The sequence below is a fragment of the Olea europaea genome, chromosome 7 (genome assembly GCF_002742605.1).
Source record: "Olea europaea var. sylvestris chromosome 7, O_europaea_v1, whole genome shotgun sequence".
NCBI classification, from domain to species: domain Eukaryota; kingdom Viridiplantae; phylum Streptophyta; class Magnoliopsida; order Lamiales; family Oleaceae; genus Olea; species Olea europaea.
Genome location: NC_036243.1, coordinates 9093656 through 9107417, shown reverse-complemented (window position 1 = coordinate 9107417; position 13762 = coordinate 9093656).

Genomic DNA, 13762 nt, shown 5'->3' with positions numbered 1-13762 from the left:
AAAAGAGTACTTAGATATGTTCAGCCAAACGGCCCTCAATAGAACATAAAAAAAATTAGGAACGAAAACTAATCCTCGTTGTTTTAAGTAAAAGAGATAAAGGAGCTCCCGGGGCATAGTCCAGTGGTGCAAAGGACAGAAGTAAGGTTATCTCACGCCTTGCTCACAGTTGCAGTGTGAGAGTTCGATTCTTGAGATATGGAATTGAACTCCTTATCGGTGCAGTGTACATGCAGTTCTTGTTTTCTGGCCTGCTGGGACACATCTCACGATTTACTTCTCTCACAAAACTCTAGAGGCGGGGCGGTGGGGATCCTCAAGATTGGGGTTCAACTTTTTTTTTTTTTTTTTTTTAAAAGTAAAAGAGGTAAAGGAAAAGAGGGATTAGGTCAAAGTAAAATAATCTTGGAAGATTAAAGATGAAGTATTCATAATTAAAAGGAAGAGTATGTGATGGACCCACGAAGACATGCGCCAAATTTAAGCAAGTAATGTGTCAATCAATCAAGAAAACAAGACACCTCGAAGAAAATAATCAGCAGATAATCATACTACTAAAGAAATGCTAACCATCAACCTTTCCTTTTTGTTTTTTAATATCACAATAATTTTGCCATTAATGGCTGGTGCCTCACTTCAAATGTTTTGCTGACGAGTTTGCATATTTAAACACACTATTTTCGACAATAAGGCAGGCTCACTATAATGGGCGAGCTCTTCTTCTTGGGTTGGACCTCCTATATTTTAATTTGGGAAAATTTCATATGTAACACTTTAAGTGTACACATTTCTAAATAAAGAAAATAAGTTTCAAATTTTAAAAATCAGATCTTTATTAAAATTAATTTATGATTTAATTAATTAATTATTTATTTTATTAATTAAATGTATTTAGGTCACAGATATATAAAATTTGGTCACAAATGAATAATTTAATTAGTCACTTATTATTTTTTGGTCACAAATTATTTTACGATCATAATTCAAAAATTTTGAAGGTCACAATTTGTTCATTGGTTACAAATCAGAAAATTATTTAGTCACGAATTAATTTTTATTCACAACTTATTAAATTGTTGGTCACAACTAATTTCTCAGTCACAAATCAAAAATTTTGTAAGTCACATATTATTTTCGGTCACGAATCAAAAAATTTATAGGTCACAAATTTTTCATTGGTCACATAATCAAAATTTTTATTGGTCACAACTCATTTATTCTTTACAAATTATTAGATTAATTGGTCACGATTAATTTTTCGATCACAAGTTAATTATTTGTGAGTCACGATTTCAATTGTCAGGTCACATATTACAAATTAATCAATTATCAGTCATAATCAACCAAATAATTAGTCACAAGCATCCAACCCAATCTCATCCCACCCACGACTACCACAACCACCATCACTATCACCATTACCACCCCCAGACCATGCAAAACCACAACCGCCATCACTATTGAATTGCCACTACCACCGCAATGCCCGTGCCACCACCGAACCGTCACCCAATCAAAATATTTGATTCACCAGAAAAATATGGCAGTGTGCGTTTAGATAGTAGGAAACAACAAACAGTATTGATATTCAAAATTGTTATAGATTTTAAACATTTTCTGACACGACCCGTCCCGATAACCCTAATGGATCCGACACGTGTCGTGCGCCGATGGTAGATGCCAGCGAAGTGCCGGACCCACCACAAATGCAAACTTGACATGCTTTGACTGTTATAATTTTATAAAAATTTCGGCAGAGTTCCCTCTGAAAAATGGACTAAAACCACCCGAAAATAAAATCAAATATCACAAACATATACATATAGTTTAAAATAGGGTACACCGACCCCTCAAAATATCAACTATTCAAATACAACACTGGTAATTCGACTTTTGCAACAATTTCTGAACCACAGTACCCAAAATGCATAATATATATACAAAACATAGCAATCCCAACACATTGAACTAATTTATGACCAAAAGAGGTGTCTATTCCAAAATATGAACTATTAAACTGAAAAGATAATTCATACAATGCTTGACAATCTATGGCTCAACTTGATAGATCAATTGGCCCAATAGTTTTCAACTTAGCTACTATCTGATACGAGAAATAATGATAAAAATGTGAGCCTATAACTCAGTGAGTGGATATTTGTAAAAATATAATTTTCCATTCATAAAATCTTTCTGAAAATCGACAAGAGCATAAAATTTCTTTTCAAAGATATATAAACTAAAATATTTATTCTTTAAACTGAATAAGCTGAATTCTGTAGCTTAAAATCTGATGATACTATCAAAACTAAAATATGCTATAATCATAAACATCTTTATTCTGTATACTGCATTTCTAAAATCTGATAAGCTATGTAATACTGAAACATCACACCAAAAATGTACCCGGAATAACTATACTCATGAATTGATTAATCTCGATATACATAGCAAGGTTATTCAATTCTGAAATTCTGGTCGTACGCGCATAGAGTTATAAAATGGTCATACACTATAGAAACACATTCACAATAGTGCAGAGCGCGTAAAATCACTATACTGATCATACGCAGTGGAAACACATTCACACCAGCTCAGAGTGGGTAAAATAACCATATGAAGTCATACGCTGTGGAAACACATTCCCACTAGTGCAGACGAGCGTAAAATCACTTGAGTACTTTCTGGTGGTTTTAAAATAACTTTGAATATATTGAAATATTTAATACTAAAATAACATGCCAATAAAATGATTTACTAAATTGAATATAACTTTTAAAAACAACTGGTTATAAATCAACTTTATTCTGAAAATCGTATTGTCAAATCAACTGTATGAATTAATAAATTTTTTGAGTTAATAAAAATAAAATAATACTAATTTCTGAAAAATAAGCTTATCCACTCACATAATACAAACTGAACCTAAAATGGTCGATAAGCTCTTCCAATCTCCTCGTCACCACCTGGAATATATAACAAGATGACTAATCAACCACTATTAAATTAAGAAACTTTAAGATCTACTTCTATAATACTTAACTAAAATTGGTCGATGCTCGAATAAATTTCTCAAATATTCTTTTGATCAATTGGAGCTAATCCCACTTTCTAATCCCTTTTCTAATAACTAATTCATCAACAAAACATTCTTCCCAACTTTAAAACTAATTTTACTCTCCAATCAAGTGAAACTAGTAACCACAATTCCACCCATTTAATATACATTTTGTTCATAAAATCAACTCCCAAGTGAAATATTCCATTTATATAATCATTTCCACAATTAATTAATCAAAATCCCAAAATCGGATTCTAGGGTTTTCCCCCAAAAAATTGACATCTCCTTACTTTAATGTGGATAGAAATTCAAGAATCAATAACTTGAGCTCCAAGTAGTATTCATCTCAAAAAAATCTGAAAATTTCGAGCCAAAATAAAACCCTAGAATTTTAACATAATTCATACTTTATCACTTGAAACAAATGGAAAAATTCAACCCAAGCTTGAAGACATTAGCCTTACGTCTTTTCTTCTTCTTTCCTTCCTTCTTTCTTTTTTTTCTTCCCATTTTCCCCAATTTTTCTCCCTTTTTTCGGTCCCAGCTTCTGCCCGTTTTTCTCACTCTGTGTGTGTGTGTGTGTGTGTTTTTGAGATAAAAATGTTGGTCAAAGTTGAATATAAAGTCCCACATGTTCAATTGCAAAGAAAGTCCCTTAAATCTAATTGCAACATACAAGTAAATCCTCAACTTTCAAAAATATATAAATAAATCCCAATTTTTTATTTTTATTTTGTCCAACTTAACCTTTAAGATATTTATAATTTATAAAATAAACCTAAATAAAATGATTTGGTCAATCAAGTCCCAATAAAAATGATTTATTTCATACAAGTTCTCATTTGACTTAACTTTGAAAATTTCACTATTGACTTTGACTAGATAAAAATGTGGGTTGTAACATTTTCCATTTCCAACATTCATTATTAGACTATGTTGGCATCAAAGCATGGCATGCATGATGAAATGGAAAAATGAACACATTTCAGCAACCATAACAACGGAGAAGAGAAATCACAAAACCCCCAATCCATAAACGCTACGAACAAAAGGGAGAGACCACCGCACACAACCACCGGTCAACAGTACCGGATCCAATCACCCATCGCACATAGCATCGCACCCAACCACCCATCACCACTGCACATCATCGTCGCACCCAAAAATGAAGGAAATGAGCCCCGATTTGCAACACGCCCATGGAGAAATGTCATCGGTGCCTCGCTAACCACCGCCCGACGCCTCACTGCTTACACCGCATCATCACACACTGTGTGGCCAATTCGGGTTGCTGTAGCGGCGGCGACGACGATAATCTAAGAGTAGAGAGATGGGTGGTGAAGAGAGAGTGGGGAAGAGATGAGAGGTCGGTGGCGGCGACGATCTGAAAGTGTAGAGAGATGATGGTGAAGAGAGAGTGAAGAGGATAGGAGAGAGAGAAACCAATTTGAATGGTGAAGTATGATAATGGCTATGTTTAAGCATATAAATTAATTTACAACATCTGATTTTTGAAAAGTTAAACTATCCATTTTATTTTAGCATTGTGAATTTTTAAAGTAGGGAATTGTATAATTTCCACTTTTAATTTTTAAGAGAATAGATGATCATACCGTTATTGTTCGTCTTTATTGTCACTAATCTGTCTTACCATGCGTGAGGATTCAAGGTCAATCACATTGTTAACAAACATCTCATGAATAAGTCAGGTAACTCGTGTCTATCATGTTTCGAGTTTCATCTTAAAAGTCTGACCCTAGTTTTCATATTTTATCGATATGAGATTTTATTACGGTTAATATGCCTTGCAAGATGGTGATCGTTTAAGAACACTAATTTTGAAATCTAACCACTCATTGGAGTTGTTTTATACCAACCGAATATTGTTCATTTGAGCTTTGGAACTCTGATGCTGTATGGCTTTGACAATTATTATACTTTCATCTCAAATTCCTCAAGCAATGTTCCTACTTTCTATGTTCAATGCCATTTATGTATTTGCTAAATTGCTCATACATTCAAAGAAAAGAATCTAGGTTAAAAAGAAAAAGGGAAAAAGTTGCAGGGAAACACTGTTGGTATCTGATTGATTCTACGTTCCACTCATCTTTGACGATATAAAGCCATTTTCGCTTTTGGTAGTCGATAGAAGAGTATTCTTTTCTTTTCTTTTTTCTGCATTTACTATAATAATAAATTTGTTTAATGTTGAAATTTTATTTAAAAGAATGTCTCGTAGACATCATACATTAGTCAAAGATGAAATTTAAGTCGAGAAATATCGGATCAAGACAAGAATTGTCTGAACTTTTTGGACAGCTTGATAATCAAGCCAGTGCAGGTCGCCAGCATTATTCTTTTTTTATTTTTTTGTGCATACTCAATGTAACGCCACGAAAATTTTAAGATAATATATATATATATATATATATATATATATATATTTGTTTCATATGTTATATATTTTTATTTGAAGACTAAAATGAAGCATGTTTTAAATTCATTTTTATTTGGGTTAAATAATTAAATTTTAACGGAGTGAGTATAAATATATCAATATTCGGCTCTTTAGATAGCTCGTAATAAATCATGTATATTAGGCTCGAGAAAAAGTCAATTCAAATAAATGTAAGGGTTTTTAAATTTCCAATTAAATATTTCCGCATTAAGTATGTTTATGGAATGATATCGGTAACACCCAAAATTTAAGTCAATAAAATTTGGGGCGTTACAGTATGGTATCAGAGCCCAGAGTTTTAAAATCGATTCTGTAGACTAAAAAAAAAATCATATTTCAAGAGATTTCACTCTCGATTTATTGTTTGAGTTTTCTCAACTTGAGTAATTGCAAAATTGAAAGGTTTTGTCAAAAAGACTTAAACTGTCTAAGAAGAGCTTGGAATTTAAGCGGTCCATTTGTGACCCTCCTCCTCATCTGGAAGCCTTTTAATTGCGCGTTACTCAAATTGATGAGGAGAAAAAGGGTATTTCAAAGCATTCTAGATATTAAAAAAAAAAAAAAAATGGTGGTTAGTCACTGCCATGCATCCATTCATGTATTTATCCTTTAAAAAAAAAAAAAAAATGGTGGTTAGTCACTGCCATGCATCCATTCATGTATTTATCCTTTAAAAAAAAAAAAAAAATTTACAGGTTATGATGCATTAAAATTTCCCAATTGCCTCTTGTATGTTTCATTACCCATACATATAAATCAAAGTGCAAGCTTCAGCAAATTTTTTGTATTCATATATTTGTGAACCTATTAACAAGAAATGAAAAAATTTGACAAACATTCGTTTAAACGAAAATTTTAATGAAGTTCTTGGCACCTGACATCCACTAATCAACTACCATCTGACGGACCAAAGGTATTACTTAATATGTTTTATTTAAATTTAATTCTGAGCATGAGATGTACATTCTTATACTTGATACGAGAAATGTTCAAAATGAGATGAAATGCAAACATGATGAACTACCGATAGAAGTATGATGTTTTATGTTTTCTACATAATGAGTCATGTAAGCATGAAAGCTAATATGTTATCACTAATAAAACATTAAGCATAATTGGGTTTGGCATGTATGTGACAGACATGGCTAGAACTATAGAGACCGCTAGGAAGACAATGGCTTGTAAGGCTGTTCTAAACCATAGGACGATAGTCATCCAAGCCTACGAAAATTATGAACCAGACCCGACTCACACACTTATCGAACATGTGGAGGAAGTCTTCGCTAGGTGGACTGCAGCAAGAGGTGTACAACATGAGATTACACCCCTCGAAGCTGTTAATAACCTTATCCATACACTGCCACCTCAGTGGGGAGACATGGGCATTATGGTCAGGAATGAAATACTAGAGAGTAACCCTCCAGAGCACCTAGAGAGAATAAATTTCGAGCTATACTGTGAAACTTTCCTAGATAGGTGGATTTCTACCCTCGATCCTGAACTCGAGCCAGAGGAGGACCTTGAGGAAGACCCAGAAGAGGATTTGAATTATGAATCTGAGTCGGAACCAGAGAACGAGCCGGAGTATATACCAGAACCAAAACATGAGCCAGGGTTCGAACCAGACCCCGAGCCAGAAGTTGACCAGGAATCTGAGCCTGAATCATGTATATCCTCGGATGATGAAGCCCCTCCGCCTAAGCTTTGCAGAATTCAAAATGGTTGGACAAGTGAAGATAAAAACTAGCAACTTAGAGATAGTTTGGTTTAAATAAATAATCCCGTCCCAAAAAAAAAAAGGATGTAATTAGCATTTGGAATAATCCGTAGGTTTATTTTCATCGTCTATGATTTAATCCTTTCAGTTGTCCCTCATGTACTCTAGGATTAAAAATTTTATGAAACTGAGTTGTTCATTCGAGTATTTTGGGATGTGCTGACTATCTCTAAAATGAAATTTATTTGGCTGATTTAAAGGAAATGACACGTCAACCAACACAAGCTACTATTGTTAAGGATTTGTTGAGAGATGTGCAAGATCTTGGTAAGCAGCAAACACAAGCGCCCCCTCAGAATGTACAGACTAACTCCAACACCACGAGCTCAGTTGTGGAACAGTTTCGTCGTTATAAGCCCCCTATCTTTAATGGGATGGCTGGTCCTTCGGCAGCTGGGGAATGGATAAGGGGTTTAGAACGTATTTTCAAACATCTCAGCTGCACTGATGCCCAAAAGATTTTATGTGCGGAGTTCATACTAGTGGATGCAGCAGGCCACTAGTGGGAGTCCGCTTCACGCACTAAGACTGAGGCACAACAAAGTAACCTTACTTGGGCACGTTTCAAAGAGGAGGTGATGGAAAAATACTTCCCACAAGCCCTAAGAGATCGTAAGGAGACGGAATTCCTGCAACTTAAGCAGGGAAAGATGGCATTGATCCACTATGAGAGGGAGTTTGAACAACTTTCTAGGTACGCGACACATCTAGTAGATACAGAGCAAAAGAAAACTAGAAGGTTTGAACTCGGACTTTGCCCAGAAATTGGAGGAATCATGGCATCTCATGAATTCACCACATATAGTCAGGTTCTACAACGAGCTCACGCAATTTCAAATCGATCAGACGATGAGAGAAAGCATCGAAGTTTCAGGAAAGAGGAAATGGAATGGACCAAACAAGGGTAAAGGAAATGGACAAAATAAAAGAACTAGCTCTGAAAGGTGGGCTGAGTCAAGCAAGCCAAATAATGGTCTTACTTCGTGTCCTAAGTGCAATAAGACCCATAGAGGCGAGTGTTGGTATGGAAAGAATGTGTGCTATCGATGTGGAAAGCATGGTCATATTGCTACCAATTGCCATGAACCTCCACCAAAACGGGACAACGAACAAAGCAAAAAGGGAACGGCTAGAGTGTTTGCCTTAACCCAACAGGATGAAACTGACAATTAAGATATCATGGCAGGTACCCTATTAATATTTGCACTGCCTACTTATGTCCTTATTTACGCCTAACTACTCATTCCTTATTTACTAGTACTAAGTCTTCCATTGTTCGCGAAGAAGCTGTTAATGTTCTAGATATTATTACCACATTAGACAATACGCAATCGATGACTAGGACATTCACGACGAACGGACAATAGTTCATAGCTAACAAATGACTTTTAGAGAGGGAGTATTTTTTTTTTCTTTATGCCAACTTAGGAGTAGATTGGTTGGGAAGCATTATGCGACCATACGATGCTTTGAGAAGAAGGAAAATTTTCTTAGAAGTCTAAAGAAGAGGAGATCAAGGACTTTTCACTTAGTAGGAAAAAATAATAATAATTATAATTAAAAAAAATTTCGAGGACGAAATTAACGCCACGAAAATTTTAAGATATATATATATATATATATATATTTCATATGTTATATATTTTTATTTGAAGACTAAAATGAAGCATGTTTTAAATTCATTTTTATTTGGGTTAAATAATTAAATTTTAATGGAGTGAGTATAAATATATCAATATTGGGCTCTTTGGATAGCTCGTAATAAATCATGTATATTAGGCTCGAGAAAAAGTCAATTCAAATAAATGTAAGGATTTTTAAATTTCCAATTAAATATTTCCGCATTAAGTATGTTTATGGAATGATATCGGTAACACCCAAAATTTAAGTCAATAAAATTTGGGGCGTTACACTCAACCCTCATATTTATAGAATACTCGTATAAGTTCTTATATTCTTGGTGCTGGAAAATAACATTTATGGTGTGCCTCGAAACTTGCGAAGTTTCATGTACGTGTTATTAGAGAAACTCAAAAGTTATTGCTTGAGAATCCCCACCAACATTTAACCTATATTGTAATCTTGAGGGGAAAAATGTTCGAAAATGGAAATAGTTTTATACAACATATTATAACAATTTAATTGTGTGTTCTATCTTTACATTGAGGTTTTATTTGTAGATTTCTAAACTCATTCTTTTACAAACCTGTTTTAAAGGCAATGACTACTCGTAGCGACTTTTTAGGGTTGACAATTATTGTAAATCGAACAAATAGCAAGTAAAAATTCTGATAGAATCAAACTAGAAATGTGAACTTAAGCAATCAAAAGAGAGTGCAGTTCTTTTCTACTAGAATCTTCAAAACGATTCCAACTCAGTTTTAAAATAAATAAAAAAGACCACCCTAAATCCGTTTTAAGATCTTCATACGTCTCAGTGAATATAAACCTAACTTCAATAGAGCGTATAAGTATCTTCAATAAAGTCGATGCAAAAAGTACTAATATATATTGGACAATACTTGAAGCTTTGACAACCTACTATGCTTCTATCTTAACTCAGCCTGTCCCCAGTCTAAAGAGAATACAAACCATATTGGAATGAATTTGATTAAACAAGCATAGAGAAAAGAAGAAGAAGAAGAACTAAGATAGAAGGAAATCCTACACATGACAAGCAGTAGAAGAAAATTAAACTAAGTATCTAGAATCATATAACTGATCAATAGAAATAAGATTCGAAGCAAGAGGTGGAACATAATAGACATCTGAGATTAATAAATTACGTGTTAATAAACCTAAAACCTGCCAATGGTAATGGAGTGTAGACGAATTAAAAGGATGCAAGTAATGAAGAGTTTTAAGTTAGGTGGCCTGTGTTTAGAAACAATTCGAGTCAAAGATACATGAAGAAAAAGTACTTGAAGGATTCTGGGATTACAAACCTATATGGGTAGAGGCTAACATAGCATTCGGTTGTGTGTCGAAGAACTTCTAAAACTATTTTGCTAGATCAGTCAACAAGGGACTAGAGGAAGGTGGTGTTCCAAATATAGATGAGTTACCAGGTGGCATGACGATCGCTATATTAGTTTTGGGTGATATGATAGCTGTTGTAACTACTGTTGGCTCTGTAGAGACTACTGATTTTTCAATAACTTTGGACATTGAAAATTTCTTAATACCTTAATTTAGTAAAAAAAAAAAAAATGAAAAGTCAAATGTCATACTATGATATTAAAAAAAAAAAAAAAAATGAAAAGTCAAATGTCATACTATGATATTAAAAAAAAAAAAAAGTGAAAAGCAAAAAGTTAGGCGGTGTTCACATACATACAAAACTCAAGCAAATCCAAATACACACGAGAGCACGGAGAGAAAAGAAAGAAAAAAGAGAAAGAGGAGAAAAAAAGGAAGAGGAAGAGGAAAAAAAAAGAAAAAATTAGAAATTTCTTGCCAAGTTGTTAAAAAATAAGTGATCTACACTATTGGACTTGAATTTCTTAATTTTGAAAGGTAAGTAAAAAGTTACTTATTGTCAAGTTATGTTTAATTTTATAGTTATTAATTTGTTAGATCAAATTTAATTTTATTGAAGGGGTTAAGTATAATAAACTGTGAAATTGAGTAAAGTGAAATACAAACTAGTTTTAGTGATTAAAGAAACTATGAAAATTGCTTAAACGTGAAACGATTAAGTTTGAGTATAGTCTATTTAATTATTAAAATTACTTAAAATGGTTAATTGTTGATTTAAAAATTATATCATATTTCAGGCGACGATACGGATATCGAGACAGCTTATCAACCGAGTTGATTTTGTGAACATAATGTTGTGAGTGGAAAAATATAAATATTTTTAAAATAATTATAAATTAAGTATATTACCAAAGTATGTGCAATTATGTGAATTATTTGCACCATTATGTGATTACGATGAGAGTTTCTATTATTATGATTCATGCGAAATTTCAAAGATTATTTATAATATTGAGAATTGTTTGGTATGTGAGATATGTGATATTGAGATCGATCAAAAAAGTATCAATGATTATATATTTCTTCTAGTTTACTGAGAGGTTTTTGTTGTGTTCTAGAATTGATTATGAGAGGTTTTTGAGACCAACTTTCGTTCACATAGGGAGCCAAAGGCTCGTGGAGAAAGTTTTTAGCTCGAGGGGTGGATTACATATTTCAATCAAAGGGTATATTTTTGGTGGATTTTTCAATACGTTTGATGTGATAAGATTATAGCGTGATTATTAGCTGATATTTATATCATAATTTTGAAATTATATTTACAGTGTTCAGAGAATGTCTTACTTTTCCTATAATTGTACGAGTCTATCATGTGAATATTAAAAGATATGAACTCGATTTTCAATAAAAATGTAAAATTGAAAAAGTATAATTATTTTCAAACTTTTTCCACCCACTGAGCTATGAACTCATATGTTTTTTCACGAATTTTTTTACAAGTAGCAATTGATTCTTTTTTAACTGGAAGGGCCTAATGATTTCGAAATGAGAGTCACACAACATGTTGACTATTTTAACTCATATTGATGAAGCACGAAATAAATATTTTGGGCCCATCGCATTATATTTTATATAAGCATTTGATTTTATTGCATTTTTTGAATTAACTCATAGTCAATCTTGGTGATGGATTTGACATTTAGTCAGTATTTGTCATCGGCGCATGTTACATTTCGAGTCCACTAGGGTGATTCGGGACGAGTTGTGTCAATTTCAATGCCCTTTTGTTTCTAAAAATTATATTCATCACTAGAATCTCGCACATAACCTTTGTTTTGATTCTGTAAAGATGATTGAAAGGGTACAACTAATATTGAGATGCTACTTTGAGAAAGAGATACTTTTTCTAGTAGAGATTACAATCGTGTTTTCTCAACCATACTTTCACTAACCAATGAATCAATTGAGGGAAGTAGAGTACAATGCAAGGTGGAGCCTCTAACTTCCTCAAAAGTCACTATGAAGTAATAATTGTTTCTCTCTATCAGTAATATATTCCTTACATACTTTTAGTATTGCCGATTTTATAAGAGCCAACTCATCCCAAATCGACGTCATAGCAGTGTAATATATCATTCTCCAACCGATACTATTTCGCAAAGTTAGACTTAGCATATAACTTCTGCAAATAACCCCAAACTTCCTTTGATGTTTTATACTTCTCCAACTGTTTACCAGTTGAATGCTCAACAGAATTATGAATTCAAGTAAGAATTTTTCATTGTTCGACTCCCAAGCATCTAACTCTGGCACAAAATCATTAGCAGTGCTCTTAGATTTAACAATAGTTTCACTAACATAATCCCCACAATTTTTTCATTACGAAAATTCTTCATTACAGTACTCCAATATGAGTAATTCTTATTATTTAATCTAACACTAATGGATTGAAGTGAATCATTCTTTTCAATTGTCATCATGAAGCTAACAAAGAAACAACTTGCAATTATAGCTTTGTATCTGTTTTTCCTGAGTTCATAAACTTGTAAATTCCTATACTTTCATACACGTGAAACCTATGTAGTATAACTTCAAAGCTATAATTCAACAAATAAACATTTCCAACCAAAAAAAAAAAAAACTAATCTAAAATGTAAATAAACAAATCCACATGTAAAGAACACAAAAATACACCCCCAATCAAGTTGACCAAGTGAGCTTTGTTTAATCCAACACATAACACAAATACAAGAGACACAAAACTTCATTTCTCACAGCATAATGTACTCCTTTTACTTATTTAAAACCCAACAAAATATCACTAATCTTTTTGAAGCTGCCCCAGAAACCATAAACCCAAATATGGTGAATATTTAGTCGTGGCTTAATGAGAAGAAACAAATGCTAGAGTTTTTAATTGCTCAAATTTAGGCTTTGACACAATGAAGAGAATATAAACCATTAAACTAATAAATTTATTACATTAACATAGTCTATCCGAGTCTCATAGCAACCCAACACGACCTGGTCCACCTCAAAACTATCCCAAAATGCATAGTTACCCTTCTAAAATGAACGTGGACTGCACTACTGTAACAGAAGATCTTAAGCCCCCGGGGGCACAGCTCAATTGGTGGATCAATCAACATTGTCTTGCTTTCAGCGGTAGGGTGGAGGTTCGAATCCTGGTGGGAATCTGCGGTCAGATTTATTTGGTATGGAGCAATCACTTTGGAGGAGGATCTCTTGTACGCAGAAGTGTACAGGCGGTGGGGGAACCTGTGATCCAGTTGAGGCATAACCCGCGATTTACCCTCTCCAAGGTTCTAGGGGCAAGGATTTTGGAGGTTCAGGATTTAGTTTAGTGTAAGTTGGGATACATGAATATCCTAAAAAAAAAATGAAAGATCTTAACACATTGATTGACAGGGGTGAATTGGAGGTTAAAAAAAAAAGAAAAGAAATGTGAAACTCCTTTCAAACTGGC